Source organism: Delphinapterus leucas, chromosome 5 (assembly GCF_059928025.1).
Source record: "Delphinapterus leucas isolate spDelLeu-1000000601 "Yukka" chromosome 5, BTC_Dleu_Yukka2, whole genome shotgun sequence".
In the NCBI taxonomy this organism is placed as follows: domain Eukaryota; kingdom Metazoa; phylum Chordata; class Mammalia; order Artiodactyla; family Monodontidae; genus Delphinapterus; species Delphinapterus leucas.
In genome coordinates, this window is record NC_143133.1 from 95,695,140 (window position 1) to 95,715,827 (window position 20,688).

The window sequence follows — 20,688 nt, forward strand, 5'->3', positions numbered from 1 at the left end:
ATTATTCCCCCCACTTTCTTGGTCCCCTTTTGCTGCCTACTTCTCTAAGGGTTCCAGACTTATTTACATCCATTGTGCCAATCCAGCTTGCTTTCTTGGCTTAATTTTAAAAACACTGATTGAGCAACCAGTTATATGGAAGGCAGAACGAAGAGGTAGAAAAGGAGTATCCTGTGAATTAAAGAACTAAGAGTCAGGTAATAAGGAAAAGCTTCAGCTAACACACTAGCATTTGCTTCTAGACCTAATGAGGTCTAAAGCATCTTACACACTGCATTTAAAAAGGGAGATCTTTCTAAAATGCACATCAGATCATTTTCTTGCTTAAAATTGTTCAGTGAATCCTCACAGGATGAAATCCAAACTACTTGGGAGGCCATTTGTCATCTGATCCCTGAATATAGACCTATATCTCTGTGTGCATTCCTATGAATACATGTGCATATATGTGCATACCTGTGCATGGATATTCAGGTACAGGTGGGCAGTGGACAACAATGTTTGCTTCCCCCCAAAATTCAGATGTTGAAATCCTAATGTGATGGTATTAGGAGGTGAGACTTTGGGGAACTAATTAGGTCATGAAGATGGAGCTCTCATGAATAGGATTAGTGCCCTTATAAAAAGGACACCAGAGAGCTCTTTTGCCCTATTTCTATTATGTGATGACACAGCAAGAAGATGTCCATGAACCAGGAATGAACCAGGAATGTGCCCTCACCAGACCTCGAGTCTGCCAGCACCTAGATCTTGGACTTTCCAGTCTCTAGAACTGTGAGAAATAAATATTTCTTGTTTAAACCACCCTTCAATGATATTTTGTTACAGCAGTCAGAATAGACAAAGATAAGTGGGGTGAGTGAGCTAAGCCAGAAGGCCTAAAGGAGACTAGAAGTCCACAATCCTGGTGGGAAAGGTAGAAAACATGACAAATATGGAAAAGTGTACAGGTGGTTGTTGAAATCAGATATGAGGCAGATTTTAAAGACAGAGTGAGGGCAAGGCAGTCAGAATCAAAGAGGAACATGTAGTGGAAGTTCTGAACACAACCAGCTGGCCTTTGCAGCTTTTGTTCATAGTTGGCTCCATTTTAAAAGGCGAGATAAGGTAAACGTTGTACATGCCCCTCTCCCATGACCTGTACCTGGGCAGTGGGTCTTGCGGCTGCCCCGGATTTGTCAGATGGCACACACTAAGGAACTGTTGAGATGAGTGGTGGTCTGAGGCCCATACCAATCCCTGCAGCAGGTGTTGGAAGTTGTTGTTGCTCTCTGTGGTGGCCAACTCCACTCACACATATTCTGTTTCTCTACCTTAGGCTCTGAGGGGTAGATTGAGAATCGGGGTGGGAACAGAGTTTCTGAGGGGCAGATGGGACAGGGAGCAGTGAAAGCCAGGGTGGGTCCACAGGCACAGAATTGTAGGAAATGGAATGCCATTACTGTTCTTGATCTTAAATAGTTCCAAAGAGTTGGCCCCTAGAAAAATAAAGTTTCTTGCATTCAGACTGTTGTCCTGATGCCCACAGCCTGTAAGAATTAGCACTGAAGGGCTTCTTGACATAGAAAATGGTGTTTATAGGTCTTCTTAAGTAACTGGTAGCTTTTCCAGGTATGTGCCATATGCTGGGGTTGTGGTAGTATTGGGGTGCAGAAAAAAATAAGAGAAACTGTAGGGTTTTCTGTATGGAGAGATGCTGTAAATCATTATACGTAGATTTAGCAGGGTTGAGATCCATGGCATGTCAGATTCTATGTAGAAGGGGCCACAATATGGTCCATTAGACCATTCGTGTGGGGACGAGCCTCAGAGGGCAGATGGTTCTGGACAAGCAGGATTCTGAACTATGCCTTCTAGATTCATGATATAAATACCTGGAATCAAAGTTCAGTTTTATATTAATTGTGGAGGAGGAATACTAACATTTCTTTGGGGACAAAACTGTTGCCACTGCATTGTTGGAGACGTGCATTTCAATGGAAAAAGTCAAGATGAGGCAGAAATTGTACATCATTTAGGAACAGAAGTTAATTTTTCTGTAGTATAACAGTCTGAGATGTGTGTTTCAGGTTGGCTGGTCCCTCAGGGTCCCGGGCTGACCACAGCTCTGCCACCTTGCACATGTGGCTTCCAAAGCTGCTCAGATCAGCCAGCAGGAAAAGTATAGAGAGACTATGGGGAAGGCAGCTCACTGCTCACTGTATTAAGAGCCCCAGCCCGGAAGAAGCAAACATCACTTCTACTCAATTTCCATTAGTGAGCAGTCTCCTGGACCACAACTAACTGCAAGAGAGTCTGGGAAATCTCATTCCTATCCAGATAGCCATGTGCCCTGATTACTATGGAAGGAGGGATGAATAGGACTGGTGGGCTGCTAACCTAGCAGTTTCCATCCTAAGTGGATACACTCTTCAGGTCGGGAGTTCAAATACATACTGGTCTCTTTCAGGTAATGTTCAAATCATGTTGGCTCCAACAAATGCACCTTTAGCAGAGGATTTCAATCAGGGGCTGGACGATTAGAGTCATTTGGGAGGTTTTTTCTAACCATATATGTACAAACCCTATCTGGATCTACTCACAGACCCAATATTCTGCTTGGATGGGTTGGTCAGGATGGGTATATATATTTAGATAAATTCCCCCAGGTGGCTCTAACATACGTCTCTGTTGAGAAGCAACTATGTGAAAAGACAGTGAGGCATTGCACAAAGAGAATGGCAGCACCCATTCAGGAATTTCCAAGCATCTAGATAGGTGCTTTCCAGTTGTCACCCTCTGAAGTCCAAATGAGGTGGGCCTTAGAGAGACCCCTCAGGACTTGAGCTTTAAGAAGCAGATCTAAGGAATCCAAGGTGAGTTCAAACAACCCCAGACAGAGACAGCAGTGAGGCCCCATTAGGGGTGGTGTCAAGCAAAAGCCAATGAGGAAAGTATCAGGGCTTCCCATTCCCCAGCAGTGCGGATCTGGGAGCAATGTCTGTGGCATGAGGGAGACCAGGTTGGGTAGCAAGCTGGGTCCACTTCACCGCAGCCAGTTCATCAGAAAATGGACTTAGACATGGGAACCCACTCGCTCCTTTAACTCAGTGGTTCTCAACTCTGGCTGCACAGTAGAATCCTCCAGAGAGCTTTTAAATTTGTCAGTGTCCAGGCCTCCTGCCAAGACAACTGAATCAGAGTCTCAGGGAGGGAAGGCAAGCTCAGGGGTCTCTAGTTTTGTTCATTCTCCTCAGGTGTTGCTGAAGCAGAGTGAGGACCTATGACCTCTGCCTTAGCTCCTGACCTCAGGAGCGGGGACGCACACCACTCTGCCTCCCGAATTTCTCTCTTCAGCCTCTGTGCCCATCAGCACAGCCATCTGCTGCCCTCTGTGCACAAGTTCATGCTCTTCTCACCCAGGCCTGTGTTTTCCAGGCGCAGGCAGTAAAAAAATGGCAGTAGTAGCTCCATCTTTGCGGGTGATAGAAAGCCAACCTCCCAGGAGGTATATGGTACCAGCTGAGGAGCCATGCAGAGGTGGCTACCTGCAGTGCTTGGGCTTGAGGTGAGTGAGTTCACCTGGAAGAGACAAGGGCCAGATGAGAAAGGGAAACTAGTAGGAGGGTCAAGAAGTAGGGGCCACCTGAGGGGGTCCTAGAGGTGAGTCTATCTCAGTGGAGATACAGAGTCAGGAATTTAGAATCAGGATGACGAGAATAAGTAGTAAAGCAAGCGGGTCTGGATCCCACATGGATGTGAATGAGATGGGGTTGGCCAGGGCCCCATGCGGTTTTCTTTACCGTCACCTAGCGTGTGTGTTTACATTACAGGCACATCAATTTAAAGTGCAGGAGAGGAGGTTGACAGTCACAAACTGAACTACTGACAATGCTAGAAATGCACCCACAGGCGCCTCTAGCCTCCCCACACATACCGAAGCTGTTCTCTCCATCTGAAATGCTCGCTACGCCCTACTCCCCACCAAGCTGCCTTCCGCAGCACATCTTCTGTACCCTGTTTCTAATTACTCTACGGCAAATGTTATTTCCTTTACTGGATTCTGAGCCCCTGGCAGGCAACAATTTTGTCTTGTTCATCACAATGCCTGGCACTATGTAGGTGCTCAATGAGAGTATGTGAATGCCTGCTGTCAAAACAAATGTCCAATGTGCTGGGGAACAAAGAATAGGAAGCAGCCTGGAGCATCACAAAAGGCTCTGACAGAGAAGTAACAGGTGAGCAGGGTCCCAATGGACAGCTTTCCTGGCAGAGTGAGAGGGAAACATAGAAGGAACATCCTACTAAGGACTCAGAGGTTTAAGACAGCTCAGCTAATTCAAGTGGCTTGGCATTACCGGTATCGGTGCTCCTTTTTCTCTTTCATTCTGAGCCTCTAAAGCTAGGTAGGCTTTTAGTATTTGTCTCTACCCTAGGACGGCAAAATCTTGTCAATTTGCATAGTTGACCCAAGAAATTCAACTATTCTCATTCTTTACCCCTAAAACACATCTCGTGACAGCATATTCTTACTCAAATGATTTCCTGAGTCATATCTATATCCTGCTTACCTTGGCTGTTCCCTACACTGGCTAAAATTCTTTGTTCTTAAATAAAATATGCAGGCCTGAAGATAACCTCATTTTCCCATTCTGTTTAGCCAAGTGCTAAACAGATCTGTGAATGGAGCTGTTTAAATATCACATCCTTCCATCTACTCAATCCACTATTTGCCCAGTCTCTCTAGGAGTTAATGTCTTGGTAAGCTAAACAGAAGAACAGAAGATTCTAGAAGTTCTGCTCCAACTTCGCTTGACTTACTCATTCATGCAACAAATGTGAACACAGCTTCAACAACGGACAAAGAAAGCCCTGATGAGTTTACAGTTCTTTAAAGTCTACATTTTTGGCAAATGCCTCAAGGGGAGACTTTTCAGTACTTGAACACAGCTTTGAGCCAATCTACAAATTCACCCAATTTTATAGGGGCTGCTGGTGTTTTCCAGCACACATTTTGCATATCACTGTGGTCACTGGGGTTTTACAAATAGCCCTGGGTTTTGGAAGAAAAACCTTCAGGATGAAAGTACAAAACAGATTCCTTTATCACTTGGACATCCCCAAACTGTGTTTACACAGTCACTTCCTCTAACGTGAACAAATTCCTAACCACCCTGAACGGCAGCAGGGGTTAAAAGCAGTCTCCCTGATGTTTTACTGGTATTTTGCACTTTCCTTGTTTCGTACCCACCTACTTGTATACTTCATAGCCTTCAAATCAACCTCATTGTACAATCATCAGATATGAGTTGCGCATTCACTTACTCATTCATGCAACAAGCATTCATCCGGAGATTGCTCTGTACCCTCATGTGGTAAAGTGATACCCGAACCTTTTCATTCATTGCTGCATTGTTCAGTGTGCATCTATTGGAAAACTGTTCTGTTCCAGCACCTGGTCTGTATGGGATGCAATGACAGAAATGACAACACTGTGGTTCCTGCTTGGAGGAGCCAGTAGTACGTAGGGCTCACCACATTTTGCTTCATAAGGAAGGGCACTATCCCAGCCTGTCTCATTAGGAAGGCATGAAACGCCCAAACTTCCCCTAATCAGATCTTTCTGCTTTATTCCTTCCTTCATAAAAACTGCAACAACTTTTAAAATCTTCCCCATCTGTGCTCCCACGGACCTTAAAGAAAGGAAAGCCAGTCTCCTTTCTGCACCCTCCCTTGTCTCCTCTTCTTCACCTTCTTCACCTTCACCCTCACGAACCATATTCGTGCCATTCTGGCAGGTACATAGTTAATCCTCACAATCACTTGGTGTATTGGGCCTAAATGCTATTATAATCCTTTGTTGAATGAGGAAACAGATGCTAAAATTAAGATACTGTGCCCAAAACACACAAAAAAATACTGTGATGAAACCAGATCTAAGATCTGGGTCTTTACACTACCTGTGCTAACTCCAACATAATCTCCCCTGAATCAATTGATATTATTTTCCCAGAGCATACATGGCTAATTTTCATAGAGTTGATCTAATTTCAGTTTTCCTTTATTCCTGGAGTTATGTCTATTCCTTCATCTAAAAAAATTTTTTTAACTTCACAGTAAGAAATGGCAATAAAATGACATTAAGTTGAAGCCAAACTAACAGGTTTTCCCAGCCAGGTCATGGCTTTATCTGGTACTTGCTGAGTCCCCTAGAAAGTGTTTGGAGACAAAAGGCAACTTTTAAAATGCTGAGATAGCAAACTTGGTTCTAAGGATGTCAAAGGAGTTGTTCAATAAGTGATCTAGCTTCCTTTCCTTATGAGTGGAGGTCAAGATAAGAATCTACAGATACTCTGGCTTTCTCAATCCTTTAAATCCAGACACAGTTGAAAGGCACATTACAGAGATAAAGAGCATTAGAAACATAAACATGGATTTCCTCTAGCAACTGACTGGTGTCTGGAGGAACAAAAAGACCAACATTTTGCGTAATTAACTCGAATACTTTTCTGGAACTAAAAGTCTTCTGAGCCCAGACTTTGGGCTACTCACCAGCTTGGAGAAGCCAATTATCAGAGCATCCTAGCTGTCTAGATTAGAATGTTAAGGTTCCCTGTTCATGGAATTGGGCTGGTGACCATCTGAGCACATATGTTTATGGACAAAGATATCTGGGAGTGGGCTTCCCTGGTGGTGCAGTGGTTGAGAGTCTGCCTGACGATGCAGGGGACACGGGTTTGTGCCCTGGTCCAGGAAGATCCCACATGCCATGGAGCAGCTGGGCCCGTGAGCCATGGCTGCTGACCCTGCGCGTCCGGAGCCTGTGCTCCGCAACGGGAGAGACCACAACAGTGAGAGGCCCGCGTACCACAAAAAAAAAAAAAAAAAAGATATCTGGGAGCTTTTTCTAGATGAAGGGGCAGAAAATTTGGAGCAAGAGTGTTCAGGAGAAAGGGAAGATACAGACAAGGAGGGGTAGATGAGCTTAACGGAGGGGAATGTTGTGGCATAGACCTTTCCTCTTAGATTTAAGAAACTGTCTTGAGCCCAGTGGGAAGGGTAGTTAAGGCCAGAAGCTAAAGGTGCTGTGTTAAGAAAAGGCTGTGAAACTCTGAGAACGAACAATGCTGTTCTGAGGCCTAAGGGCCCCAATTCTTCCCAGAGCTGGGAAGAGGGATGTTCTCCCCTTTCATTGCTGAAGCACAGCAGCAGCCTGCAGGTTATGGAGCAGAGACAGCTACCTGGGACTGGTGCCCACCCGCCCTCCAGACTGACAGGTAAGGAGGCGTTTCATGGAGAGCTGACAGCCGAGGCAGTGACAAGCTTCCCTCAGGTGACTCTAGTTAGCAGACTTCCATAAAGAAACCTGAGAAATCCATGTGAAAAACTCTTGGGAACTTTCAGAAACACACAGTGAGAGAAACCTGGCCAAGAATTGAGTTTCTTACGTCAATAGGTGGGTGGTAGGAGCTGGCAAAATATAGTATTCAATGTTGATGTTTGTATTCACAGCCTGGTGAAAGCTGGGACATTTGGGTAGAAGACGTTGGCTAAAGCAAGGAATTCTACAGTTACTTGTTTTAAAATCTAATAGGAAGAATTCAAGTGAAATAAAAGGATATGTGTGAACTTGGGTAGACTACTTACCTTCTCTGTGCCTCAGTCTCCTTTTCTGTAAAATACCTGCCTGTAGCATTATTACTTAGTAATAATACCTGCCTCATAGAGGTATTAAATAACAGTATGTGCTTGGAACAGTGCTTGGCACATAGTTTTCAATTTTTTTTTTAACTTTTTATTTTGACATGGAGTAGAATAAAGAATACAAAGCAAAAAAAAAAAAGGATAGTGAGCTAAAGGAATAAATGTAGTCCAGCTTAACAGCATAAAGATCTGGGTTCTGACCTTCCTCTCAAGCAGGCTGCCTTTTGGGAATTACAGGTCACTCCCTAGAGTTTCCTCAGGCACATTCGTCCACCCCTTCTGCCTTTAAGTCTGAGGAGCCCAATCATATCACACAAAAGTGAAGCTACATGTTTGAAAAGCCCCAGGTCGACTAAACTCCAGCAGACGTTACCTGGTGGACTAGCACAGTCCTCTCCTTCCCCTCAACCGGTTCTATCCCCAGGACTCCCAGACCCTGGGCACAGGCCAGGAGGCCAGAATCCTGACCAGTTCCTCAGACTCTTTGGCCTTGGAGCTAAATTCAATCAATTCAGTACTAACGAGAATAAACTGCAGGGTGGTGCTCTGATAGTCACTAGCAAGTATTTCCATCAGGAAGGAAATATTCAAAAGGTAAGAAGGACGAGATGAGGCTCCCGTTGCAGCCTGGGCAATCTGGGAAAAGTCAGTGCTGCTGGCCTCCCTAAACCCCCTAAACATCAGGAAACAAGCCCCAAAGATGAGAGAACACAGTGTCCTTCCACCCCTCACAGAGTCTCTGAACAAAGGGGCAGCTGATCTATAAATAGCATTCTTATGGAAGTTCTAGACTCATTGTTTGCTTAAGAGAGTGACTCCCAGGCTCTCACCAATAACACCTAGGATGCAAGGAGAGCTGGTGGTTTTTTGAGGGTTGAGGGAAAACACCAGTCCAAGAGGTAGAAGATGGCCCTTGAGGAGGTGCAGCTTAATTGAGACCCCCACAAAGGGGACCAGGGAGCCAACACACTTCCTGGAACCCTGAACAGACCCCATTCCCCGAATGGAGGGGAGCATACCAGGATTTGAAGTAGCTCATGCCAACAAGGGGCTCTAGTCAAAAACATTCCTCATCCAGGTTTTGTGAACAACACTGGAGAATGGGGCGGGACCTATTATAAGTGGTGTAGAGTTTGCAGCCTCACGGAGCTTTAGGTCAGTGTAATTTATCCCTTACTGACTATGAAAAGGAGTGATACACCACTGCAGAAATGATTAGGAAGTCCCTGCTAAAGTTACACATACATATGTACGCCTTATGACCCAGAAGTCCCACTCCTGTGTGTAGGCCCAGGTGAAAGAGTGTTTGTGGCCACCAAAAACAACAACAACGACAACAAACAGGTACAAGAATAATCATAGTAGTGTCATTCACAATAGCCTAAAACTTGAAGCAACTCAAAAGTGTACCAACGGTTGAGCAGATTAATAAGTTGTGGTGTATCTTACGATGGAATATGAAGCAGTATTGGAAAGAAAAAGAACTACTGCTACATGCAGTACCACAGGTGACTCTCCTAGGCATCATGTTGGGCAGAAGAAGCCAGAAGCGGAAGAGTAAATATTCAATTATTCCATTTATATACAGTTCAAAACCAAATAAAACTGATCAACAGTCAGAGAGAGAACTCTGGAGAGTGGTAACTTTACCAGGGGGCATGAAAGTTCTGGGTGCTGCAAAATTCTATCTCCCAATATGGGTAGTGAGAATATACAAAATGCTTGCACTGGTATACTTTAAATATGGGCCTTTTCTATATGTAAGTTATACTTCAATAAAAAGGAAAAAAGGCAGGGGATGTAAATTAACATAAATACATATAAGAATTGTAGGTATGACTACGAGCACATTGAGCTGACTGGCAATCAGATAAGAAAAAGCCTACTAAGTTTTCTAGTGAGTTATAGAGCCTGGGATGAAAAGGAACTGTGGCGATGAAAAGGAAAGTATCTCCTCCCCCAAGGAGGGCATAGTCCCTAATGCCATTTTCACATGTGGTCAAGGAGGACACTAGTAAAAGAAAACCCTCTGAGAGGGACAGCCAGAGGCCTGGGAAATTATCTCCAAGAAACAGAAGTGAGGCTTACGCAAGAGTCAGCCCCTGCACAGATGTTAGGATTGTAGCCACAGGAGCTGCTACGTGCGTCTGGATTCCCCCTTTCTGCAAGGAGGACTGCACGCTGCTATCTCGTTTCTGTCCCACCACTGCCTGTTGTGTGGTGGGGGGCGGAGTAGATAATTTGCCATGGAGGGGGTGGGTAGATCTGTCTCTAGATCAAGAGAAGCTAGATCTGTAAAGGATGTAGAGACTCTCACAAGGTCCTGGACTTTGGGCATGAGATCATCGCTGGATAGTAACCCTATGAGCTGGGTACTACCATTACTTCCATCTTAAGAATGAAGAGATGCCACACCCATATCCATTCATACTGAAATGTTCTCTTTGCAGGTGTGCTGTTTCTCCTGCTCAAGGTTAGTTTCTGCACTTACCCTCTGGCTCCCATGATCAATACCCTTTCCTCTCCATCTCTATGACATTCCTGCATCAATGGATTTCCTTTTTTTCCCTGCTTCTTCAAACTCTCTGGCCCTCTCTACAGGCTTGAGAGCTTTGTCTCCATTTTGGTCTATTGCTTTGTTTGATCCCTAAATAGTGATGTTCCCCAACTTCTCCTTTCACCTTGATTTGCACCTTGGTATTTTCAGTATGTCTGAGGGTTTACATTTTCTTTCTAAGCTTTAATAACTATATCCTTAGTAGTTCACTCCCAAAGTGAAATCATTAGTAATACTAAAGTAGCTTAGAATGTTGATTTTAAGAAGAGATGGTAAGGCAAACACACACAAATCCATATATTGCCAGGTTTTATTTTCTCCTTTGGACCAAAACAATTTACTGCCTCAGGCACTCAGTAACAGAATATTTTAATCTTGCATTTATGTCTTTTTTCAGATTTGAAAACAAAGCACACGTTAACTCTGGATTTCAGTCTGACATCGTAGCTTGCATAAAATGCTTTTTGAACTGTTCTTGAGGACAGTATGGAAGTCTGCTATTGAGTTGTGCAATATAAATGAGACAGACCTTTCTAAATTATTAAAGTACAGATGGTTTCTCCAAAAAAGAAAAAAGAAGGTGGGCGAGAAGGAGGGGAGGAGAAATGGAGGCACAGAGAGGTTTCAGTAACGATGAGCATTACAGAGCAAATGAGTGCTAAGGTACCACTTTATTAGAGCAGTTTGGCTCCAGAGTCATTAGTAGTTACATAGAAACTGGACAATATATCACCCAATGCTGTAAATATTCTACATATGGGGGGACCTTCAAGATGGCGGAGGACTAAGACAGAGATTACCTTCCTCCCCACAAATACATGAAAAATACATCTACATGTGGAACAATTCCTACAGAACACCTAATGAACACTGGCAGAAGACCTCAGACGTCCCAAAAGGCAAGAAACTCCCCACGTACCTGGGTAGGGCAAAAGAAAAAAGAAAAAACAGAGACAAAAGAATAGGGACGGGACCTGCACCTAAGGAGGAAGGTTTCCACACACTAGGAAGCCCCTTCACTGGCGAAGACAGGGGGTGCGTGGGGAGAAAGCTTCAGAGCCATGGAGGAGAGCGCAGCAACAGGGGTGCGGAGGGCAAGGTGGAGAGATTCCCGCACAGAGGATCAGTGCCAACCAGCACTCACCAGCCCAAGAGGCTTGTCTGCTCACCCGCTGGGGCGGTCGGGGGCTGGGAGCTGAGGCTCGGGCTTCTGTCGGAGCGCTGGGAGAGGACTGGCAGCGTGAACACAGCCTGAAGGGGTTAATGAGCAACAGTTAGCCGGGAGGGAGTCCGGGGAAAAGTCTGGACCTGCCTAAAAGGCAACAGACCATTGTTTCCCGTGCACAAGGAGAGGAGATTAAGAGCACCGCCTAAATGAGCTCCAGAGACGGGCGCGAGCCGCGGCTATCAGCGTGAACACCTGAGATGGGCATGAAACACTAAGGCTTCTGCTGCCGCCACCAAGAAGCCTGTGTGCAAGCACAGGTCACTATCCACACCTCCCCTCCGGGGAGCCTGTGCAGCCCACCACTGCCAGGGTCCCGGGATCCAGGGACAACTTCCCCAGGAGAACACATGGCACACCTCAGGCTGTTGCAACGTCACGCCAGCCTCTGCTGCTACAGGTTCACCCCACACTCTGTACCCCTCCCTCCCCCTGGCCTGAGTGAGCCAGAGCCCCCGAATCAGCTGCTCCTTTAACCCCGTCCTGTCTGGACAGGGAACAGACGCCCTCAGGCAACCTACACACAGAGGCGGGGCCAAATACAAAGCTGAACCCTAGGAGCTGTGCGAACAAAGAAGAGAAAGGGAAATCTTTCCCAGCAGCCTCAGGAGCAGTGGATTAAATCTCCACAACCAACTTGGTGTACCCTACAACTCTGGAATACCGGAATAGACAACGAATCATCCCCAAATTGAAGTGGTGGACTTTGGGAGCAACTGTAGACTTGGGGTTTGATTTTTGCATCTAATTTATTTCTGCTTTTATGTTTATCTTAGTTTAGTATTTAGAGCTTATTATCATTGGTAGATTTGCTTATTGATTCGGTTACTCTCTTCCTTTTTTTTTTCTTTATATATATATATTTTTCCTTTTTCCCTTTTTCTGAGTGTGTATGTGTATGCTTCTTTCTCTGATTTTGTCTGTATAGCTTAGCTTTAGCCATTTGTCCTAGGGTTCTGACAGTCCGTTTTTTTGTTTTACTACAGTCTTTAGACTTTGTTATCATTGGTGGATTTTTTTGGTTTAGTTGCTCTCTTCTTTCTTTCTCTCTTTCTTTTTTTTCATTACTTTTTAATTTTTTTATTTTAAATAATTTTTTTCTATATTAATAACTTTATTTTATTTATTTTCTTCCTTTCTTTCTTATTTTTCCTCCCTTATCTTATGAGGCATGTGCCTGACAGGGTCTTGATACTCCAGCCAGGTGTCAGGCCTGAGCCTCTAAGGTGGGAGAGCCAAGTTCAGGACACTGGTCCACCAGAGACTTCCCGGCCCCATGTAATATCAAACAGCGAAAGCTCTCCCAGAGATCTCCATCTCAACGTTAAGACCCAGCTGAACTCAACAACCAGCAAGCTACAGCGCTGAACACCCTATGCCAAAATATTAGCAAGACAGGAATACAACCCCACCCATTAGCAGAGAGGCTCCTAAAATCATACTAAGTTCACAGACACCCCAAAACACACCACCAGATGCAGTCCTGCCCACCAGAAAGACAAGATCCAGCCTCATTCACCAGAACACAGGCACCAGTCCCCTCCACCAGGAAGCCTACACAACCCACTGAACCAACCTTACCCACTAGAAGCGGATACCAAAAACAATGGGAACTACAAACATGCAGCCTGCAAAAAGAAGACCCCAAACACAGTAAGTGAAGCAAAATGAGAAGACAGAGAAATACACAGTGGATGAAGGAATAAGGTAAAAACCCACCACACCAAACAAATGAAGAGGAAATAGGCAGTCTACCTGAAAAAGAATTCAGAGTAATGATAGTAAAGATGATCCCAAATCTTGGAACTGGAATGGAGAAAATACAAGAAACGTTTAACAAGGACCTAGAAGAGCTAAAGAGCAAACAAACAATGATGAACAACACAATAAATGAAATTAACAATTCTCTAGAAGGCATCAATAGCAGAATAACAGAGGGAGAAGAACGGATAAGTGACCTGGAAGATAAAATAGTGGAAATAACTACCACAGAGCAGAATAAAGAAAAAAGAACGAAAAGAATTGAGGGCAGTCGTAGAGACCTCTGAGACAACATTAAATACACCAATATTCGAATTACAGGGGGTGCCAGAAGAAGAAGAGAAAAGGAAAGGGACTGAGAAAATATTTGAAGAGATTATAGTTGAAAACTTCCCTAATATGGGAAAGGAAACAGTCAATCAAGTCCAGGAAGTGCAGAGAGTCCCATACAGGATAAATACAGGGAGAAACACGCCAAGACACATATTAATCAAACTATCAAAAAAAAAATACAAAGAAAAAATATTAAAAGCAGCAAGGGAAAGGCAACAAATAAGGTGCAAGGGAATCCCCATAAGGTTAACAGCTGATCTTTCAGCAGAAACTCTGCAAGCCAGAAGGGAGTGGCAGGACATATTTAAGTGATGAAGGGGAAAAACCTACTACCAAGATTACTCTGCCCAGCAAGGATCTCATTCTGATTCAATGGAGAAATTAAAAACTTTACAGACAAGCAAAACTTAAGAGAATTCAGCACCACCAAACCAGCTTTACAACAAATGCTAAAGGAACTTCTCTAGGCAGGAAACACGAGAGAAGGAAAAGAACTACAATAACAAACCCAAAACAATTAAGAAATGGTAATAGGAACATACATATCAATAATTACCTTAAATGTAAATGGATTAAATGCTCCAACCAAAAGACACAGAGGGGCTGGATGGATAGAAAAACTAGACCTGTATATATGCTGTCTACAAGAGACCCACTTCAGACATAGGGACACATACACACTGAAAGTAAGGGGATGGAAAAAGATATTCCATGCAATTGGAAATCAAAAGAAAGCTGGAGTAGCATTTCTCATATGAGACAAAAACAGACTTTAAAATAAAGACTATTACAAGAGACAAAGAAGGACACTACATAATGATCAAGGGATCAATCCAAGAAGAAGATATAACAATTGTAAATATTTATGCACCCAACATAGGAGCACCTCTGTACATAAGGCAAATGCTAGCAGTCACATAAGGGGAAACTGACAGTCACACAATCATAGTAGGGGAATTTAACACCCCACTTTCACCAATGGACAGATCAACCAAAATGAAAATAAATAAGGAAACACAAGCTTTAAATGACACATTAAACAAGATGGACTTAATTGATATTTATAGGACATTCCATCCAAAAAAAACAGAACACACTTTCTTCTCAAGTGCTCATGGAACATTCTACTGGATAGATCATATCCTGGGTCACAAATCAAGCCTTGCTGAATTTAAGAAAACTGAAATTGTGTCAAGTATCTGTTCTGACCACAATGCTATAAGACTAGATATCAATAGGAGGACAACAACTGTAAAAAATACAAACACATGGAGGCTAAACAATACACTACTAAATAACCAAGAGATCACTGAAGAAATCAAAGAGGAAATCAAAAAATACCTAAAAACAAATGACAATGAAAACACAACAGCCCAAAACCTATGGGATGCAGCAAAAGCAGTTCTGAGAGGAAAGTTTATAGCAATACAATCCTACCTCAAGAAACAAGAAACACCTCAAATAAACAACCTAACATTACACCTAAAGCAATTAGAGACAGAAAAAAAAAAAAAAAACAAAGTTAGCAGAAGGAAAGAAATCATAAAGATCAGATCAGAAACAAATGAAAAAGAAATGAAGGAAACAATAGCAAACATCAATAAAACTAAAAGATGGTTCTTTCGGAAGAAAAACAAAATTGATAAAACATTAGCCAGACTCATCAAGCAAAAAAGAGAAAAGACTCAAATCAATAGAATTAGAAATGAAAAAGGAGAAGTAACAACTGACACTGCAGAAATACAAAGGATCATGAGAGATTGCTACAAGTAACTATATGCCAATAAAATGGACAACCGAGAAGAAATGGACAAATTCTTAGAAAAGCACAACCTACCAAGACTGAACCAGGAAGAAATAAAAATATAAAGAGACCAATCACAAGCACTGAAATTGAAATTGTGATTAAAAATCTTCCAAAAAACAAAAAGCCAGGACCAGATGGCTTCACAGGCAAATTCTCTCAAACTTTTAGAGAAGAGCTAACACCTATCCTTCTCAAACTCTTCCAAAATATAGCAGAGGGAGGAACACTCCCAAACTTATTCTACGAGGGCACCATCACCTTGATACCAAAACCAGCCAAAGATGTCATAAAAAAAGAAAACTACAGGCCAATATCACTGATGAACATACATGCAAAAATCCTCAACAAAATACTAGCAAACAGAATTCAAAAGCACATTAAAAGGATCATACACCATGATCAAGTGGGGTTTATCCCAGGAATGCAAGGACTCTTCAATATACACAAATCAATCAATGTGATACACCATATTAACAAACTGAAGGAGAAAAACCATATGATCATCTCAATAGATGCAGAAAAAGCTTTCAACAAAATTCAACACCCATTTATGATAAAAAACCCTCCAGATAGTAAGCATAGAGAGAACCTACCTCAACGTAATAAAAGCCATATATGACAAACCCACAGCCAACATCATTCTCAATGGTGAAAAATTGAAAGCATTTCCTCTAAGAACAGGAAGAAGACAAGGTTGCCCACTCTCAGCACTATTATTCAAGATAGTTTTGGAAGTTTTAGTCACAGCAATCAGAGAAGAAAAAGAAATAAAAGGAATACAAATCGGAAAAGGAGAAGTAAAAGTGTCACTGTTTGCAGATGAGATGATACTATACATACAGAATCCTAAAGATGCTACCAGTAAATTACTAGAGCTAATCAATGAATTCGGTAAAGTAGCAGGATACAAAATTAATGCACAGAAATCTCTGGCATTCCTATACACTAATGATGAAAAATCTGAAAGAAAAATTAAGGAAACACTCCCATTTACCATTGCAAGAAAAAGAATAAAATACCTAGGAATAAACCTTCCTAAGGAGACAAAAGACCTGTATGCAGAAAACTATAAGACACTGATGAAAGAAATTAAAGATGATACCAACAGATGGAGAGATATACCATGTTCTTGGATTGGCAGGATCAACACTATGCTATTCAAAGCAATCTACAGATTCAATGCAATCCCTATCAAACTACCACTGGCATTTTTCACAGAACTAGAACAAACAATTTCACAATTTGTATGGAAACACAAAAGACCCCAAATAGCCAAAGCAATCTTGGGAAAGAAAAATGGAGCTGGAGGAATCAGGCTCCCTGACTTCAGACTATACTACAAAGCTACAGTAATCAAGACAGTATGGTAGTGGCACATAAACAGAAAGATAGATCAATGGAACAGGATAGAAAGCCCAGAGATAAACCCATGCACGTATGGTCACCTTATCTTTGATAAAGGAGGCAAGAATGTACAATGGAGAAAAGACAGCCTCTTCAGTAAGTGGTGCTGGGAAAACTGGACAGCTACATGTAAAAGAATGAAAGTAGAACATTTCCTAACACGATACACAAAAATAAAAATAATCAAAATGGATTAAAGACCTAAATGTAAGTCCAGATACTATAAAACTCTTAGAGCAAAACAGAGGCAGAACACCCATGACATAAATCACAGCAAGATCCTTTTTGACTCACCTCCTAGAGAAATGGAAATAAAAGCAAGAATAAACAAATGGGACTTAATGAAACTTAAAAGCTTTTGCACAGCAAATGAAACCATAAACAAGATGAAAAGACAACCCTCAGAATGGGCAAAAATATTTGCAAACGAAGTAACTGACAAAGGATTCATCTCCAAATATACAAGTAGCTCATACAGCTCAATATCAAAAAAAAAAAAAAAAACCCAATCCAACAATGGGCAGAAGACCTAAACAGACATTTCTCCAAAGAAGATATACAGATTGCCAACAAACACATGAAAGGATGCTCAACATCACTAATCATTAGAGAACTGCAAATCAAAACTACAGTGAGGTATCACCTCACACCAGTCAGAATGGCCATCATCAAAAAAACTACAGGGCTTCCCTGGTGGTGCAGTGGTTGAGAGTTCGCCTGCCGATGCAGGGGACATGGGTTCGTGCCCCGGTCCGGGAAGATCCCACATGCCGCGAAGCGGCTGGGCCCGTGAGCCATGGCCGCTGAGCCTGTGCGTCCGGAGCCTGTGCTCCACAACGGAGAGGCCACAACAGTGAGAGGCCCGCGTACCGCAAAAAAAAACAAAACACTACAAACAATAAATGTTAGGGAGGGTGTGGAGTAAAGGGAACCCTCTTGCACTGTTGGTGGGAATGTAAGTTGGTGCAGCCACTATGGAGAACAGTATGGAGGTTCCTTAAAAAACTAAAAATAGAACTACCATACAACCCAGCAATCCCACTGCTGGGCATATACCCTGAGAAAACCATAATTCAAAAAAACACATGCACCCCAATGTTCATTGCAGCTCTATTTACAATAGCCAGGACATGGAAGCAACCTAAGTGTCCATCAACAGATGAATGGACAAAGAAGATGTGGCACATATATACAGTGGAATATTTCTCAGCCATAAAAAGAAACAAAACTGAGTTACTTGTAGTGAGGTGGATGGACCCAGCGTCTGTCATACAAAGTGAAGTAAGTCAGAAAAAAAACCAAATACCGTATGCTAACACATATATATGGAATCTAAAAAAAGAAAATAAAGCTTCTGAAGAACCTATGGCCAGGACAGGAATAAAGACTTAGACGTTGAGAATGGACTTGAGGGCACAAGGAGGGGTAAGGGTAAGCCGGGATGAAGTGAGAGAGTAGCAGTGACATATATACACTACCAAATGTAAAACAGATAGCTAGTGGGAAGCAGCCACATAGCACAGTAAGATTAGCTCTGTGCTTTGTGACCACCTAGAGGGGTGGGATAGGGAGGGTGGGTGGGAGACGCAAGAGGGAGGAGATATGGGGATATATGTATAGCTGATTCAGATTGTTATACAGCAGAAACTAACACACCATTGTAAAGAAGTTATACTCCAATAAAGATGTTGAAAAATAAATACATATTCTACATACTATGTAGCCTATGTAACCAGTAAATCTATAATAACTATTTGTTGTGTGAAAGTAAATTATCGTGTTCTTTAGAGGCTTAGAAGATTTCTAGAAATACTTTAGAGAGCTGAGAGGAGCACTCATGAAATGGTCACAGAAAGCATTGCCCCCACCAAGATTAAAAATGGCCCAGGAATCTAATGATAAGAAGGGAGCCAGATGCTCTGGGTGGGTCAGGACCCGAAGGTGTATCACTGATCTTCATTACAATCATATGACTTCTACCTCAGCACGTCTCTGCAAGGTGAGGTGAGCACAGCTCTGTCCTCCAGCACATCTCTCACTTTTCTAAGTAAACAGAAACCCATCTTCAAAAGGGCATCCCCTGTAGCAACAGGAGCAGAAGGTGCTGCATGGAAGCAAAACAAGGGTGTGTGCTTCCACTGAGACACCTGGCAATGCTGCTTTTGACAAGTGAGTCCCCAAGTCCCTTAAGAGATCACAGGGGTCGTGCCTCAAAATGCCAGATCACTCACTGACACTATAGAGCCTCAAGACTTCACCCTACTTAAATAACCTTGGGATTTCCAGAGTTAATGCAAGATGATGAGCTCTGATTCAGCTAGAAGTGCAACCTTTCCTTGGACATCTTCTGCTTCCTCCAGATATTGACCTTTGTGGCTCTCCATACTTGGAGAACAGCAATTTCCTTTTCATCTTTTTCCCACCTTTAGAACTACATGAGAGGAAAGACTTTGCCAGAAACCTCTCTCCAAAGAAGATGAAGGGGAAACAGATCCCTCATCAGGAGGAAACGACACCTGTCTTTCCCATGGAGACAGGTGGATGCTCCTGGGGGATCAACAAGTCACTGGCAGGGGCCCTCTGCACTTCTTTTCACAGGCAACCATGGTCAGACACTTTTGTGGCAAGCTGCCCGCTCACGGCTCTAATTAATTAAAACACCCTTCTTGCCAGGGATTTTGGCCATTTTGACACCTCAGTTGGAGACTGGAGCTCATGAAGGTTCAGCTTTGGAAGAGCAGCTCTGTTTTCATCACTTTTGATCTCCCCAGTGGGAAAAGCCAAGTGTCTGGAGTTACAATAATCGTGTTAAGTGTCAGTTTCCATTGCCAGAAAACAGTACACTCTTTTCTTTACCCTTCCCTTGGGGAAAACTCCCACTGAGTCATGTACTAGGTTCTCTGCTTATCTTACAATTCCACACCAGCAGCACCATTTTTTTTTTCAACATATCTAGGCAGTCCCACAAGCCTTTATGGTCTGTGGTTTTAAAGATCATTAAATTTAGGCTCAACCCCAGAGCAAGACAGAGTGCATGATCTCCCAAGACAATGTTTAAAGTGCTATCCACTTTAAACTGGAGAATTATCCCACTCATTTCATGGCACAGGCAAGTCTTTGAGAAGACCATCCTCCAGCCCCTGACCCAGGACATGACTCAGTAGTCTCTGCCTTGACAAAAGGAGGAGCTGTACTAGAGATGATCTCTGATCGCTTCCAGTTCTAAAACTCTATGGCCATTGCTTGCTATAACTAAGGATAGTGGTGGTGGTAATAGTAGTCCTAGTAATTCATTTAACATGTATTTTTGAGGAGCTACTATGTTCAAGTCTCAGTTCATATCCATGAATAAAGTAGATCCAAATATCCCTGTCATCTTGTAATTTATTCTATTGTCAGGAGATGGATAATAAACAATAAGGGAAAAATGAATTACATAGTATCTTAGAATGTGAAATGAAAACATAGGTGACTTGGAAATTCTTGGGGCAGGAGCAGGTTGCAATTCTGAATAGGGTGGTCACTGAGAAGATGCTGATACACTGATACAGCTGAATCATTGTTGAACACGGGGGAGGGGCAGAGCCCATCCGCCCTCCCTCCCTCTCTTCCTCTCCCCTTCCTCTCACTGCCCAGCAAAGAAAGAGCTCTTAGCGTTCATTTGCAATATTCGGTTCTGGATTCCATGCACTCTCCTTTCAGCTCTTATTGGTTGGTTTGGGTTTTTATTGTTGCATTTTCCCACCCCTACTCTCCTGAGAGGCAATATGGTGTAGGGTTAAGAGCACAGACTCTGGAGACCAGTGTCTGTGACAAGTCCCAGCTCCACCACCCATGAGTTCTACAACTTTGCCTAAGTCACTCAGACTCTCTGTGCCTCACTTGTCTCACATATAAAATGATATAAATAATGGCATC

At 42.9% G+C, this 20,688-nt stretch overlaps 1 long non-coding RNA gene across 1 annotated transcript in view; it reads right to left on the bottom strand.

The window, feature by feature from the left end:
* Positions 1–378: 378 nt before the first annotated feature.
* LOC111187685 (uncharacterized) overlaps positions 379–20,688 on the bottom strand; it is a 461,235-nt gene continuing 440,925 nt past the window's right edge. Inside the window, exon 8 of the long non-coding RNA XR_016393343.1 lies at positions 379–11,491. This is a non-coding gene — a long non-coding RNA (uncharacterized LOC111187685). The remainder of the gene's footprint in view (positions 11,492–20,688) is intronic.